Source organism: Orycteropus afer, unplaced genomic scaffold (genome assembly GCF_000298275.1).
Source record: "Orycteropus afer afer isolate SDZICR_OR568_19922 unplaced genomic scaffold, OryAfe1.0 scaffold00369, whole genome shotgun sequence".
Lineage (NCBI taxonomy): Eukaryota > Metazoa > Chordata > Mammalia > Tubulidentata > Orycteropodidae > Orycteropus > Orycteropus afer.
Window position 1 is genome coordinate 3097600 of NW_006921956.1, and position 1845 is coordinate 3099444.

The window sequence follows — 1845 nt, forward strand, 5'->3', positions numbered from 1 at the left end:
AAGAATTCACATTGCTTGGTTCTATAAACGATACCAATGGAAGCAGCAGTCAGGATATTAGACGATGTGTAGCATTGGGAAGGTCAACCTCAAAGGAACTGTTTCAAGTGCTGAGGAGCAAGGATATCTCCTTGAGGACTAAGGTGCACCTGACAGAAGCCATGATATTTCCAATTGTCTCGTACGCATGTGAGAGCTGGACATGATTAAGGAAGACCAAAGAAGAGTTGATGCATTTGAGTTGTGGTGCTGGTGAAGAATGCTGAAAGTACCATGGACTGCCAAAAAAACTAACAGATTTGTCCTGGAGGAAGTGTACCCGAAATGCTCCTTGGAAGCAAAAATGGCCAGACTTCGTCTCACCTATTTTGGTCATGTTGTCAGAAGGGACCATTCCCTGGAGAAGGATGTCATGCTTGTAGGGTGGAAGGTCGACAAAAGAGGGGGAGGCCTTCAACGTGATAGATTGACACATTGGCTGTGATGATGGGCTCAAGCATAGCAGGGATCATGGAGCTGGTGCAGGATCGGGCAGTGTTTTGTTCTGCTGCGCATGAGGTTGCTATGAGTAGGAAATGACTGGACGGCACCTAACAACAACAACAATAGTGCATTGAGCAAGGAGCTAAACACAAAGATGTCACTTTGGTGACTATGATCCTTCTAAGCCAAGTCATTGTCTTTTCCATTGGCTTGTATGCATGTGAAATCTGAACAACAAAGATGAAAGACTGAAGAATTAACATGTTCAAATTGTGTGTGATGTTGGCAGAAAGTATTCAAATGTACAGAAGAATGAATAAATTTGTCTTGGTGGAAGTATGACCGAATGTTCTTTAGATGTCAGAATGTTGAAACTTTATCTGGCTTGCTTTCAGTACTTATTCAGGAGAGATCAAATGCTGGTGAAGCATATCATGCTTAGTAAACTATAGGGTCAGTGGACAAGAAGAGGTCCTCAATGAGATCAACTACACATTACCTGCAATAATGGAAACAAGCATATATGCTATTGTGAGTTTGGCACAGAAGGAACAACATTTTAATCTGTTATGCATAAGGTTACTACAAATTAGAGTGAAATCGATGACAGCTAAAATGACAACAACAACCCACTGCTATAAAGTCGATTCTGACTCCTAGAAATGTCTATTTGGTTTCCAAAAAGATAGATCTTAAAGGCAGTAGATTGCTAGTATGCCCTGTTTTCCTTTTGCAGAAGGGGTGGTAGCTTTGAACCACAACCTTGTGGTTAGGGCTCAAACACCAAATGCCTTTGGCACTGCACCACCAGTGCTCCTTAAACAACAACAAAACAATATTGTAGGGGTGTGTGTGTGTGTGTGTGTAATTTTATTTGTAATTATTCTTCCTCATTTTCCATATTATATTGTCTTACATTTCAGCTCCATCTGTTCTTTAAACTCTACTAGAATTAGTAAAGGATCCCTGGTGGCACAAGGGATAAGCACTTGGCTACTAACTGTAAGGTTGGTGGTTTGAACCCACTATCCACTCCTGGGGAGAAAGATGTGATAGTATGCTTTCATAAACGTTACAGCTTTGGAAACCTGGAGACGTGGTTCTACATTGTTTTATAGGCCTGCTATAAGTTGGAGTCAACTCAAAGTCAATGGGTTTGGTCAGGTTTAGAACTAGTTATTGTGCCATATTTTACTCTTAATGCTTATTTTGATTTATCTATATATTTACAGCGTATTGATATCACTGTCGCTTATATCACACTTCTTTATTCTGGTGCCATATGTCTTTTTTTAATAAAAGCACTTTGTTTAGTACTTGATTCATTGATTGTCTATGAGTGATAATCTTTTTTTTTTTTTT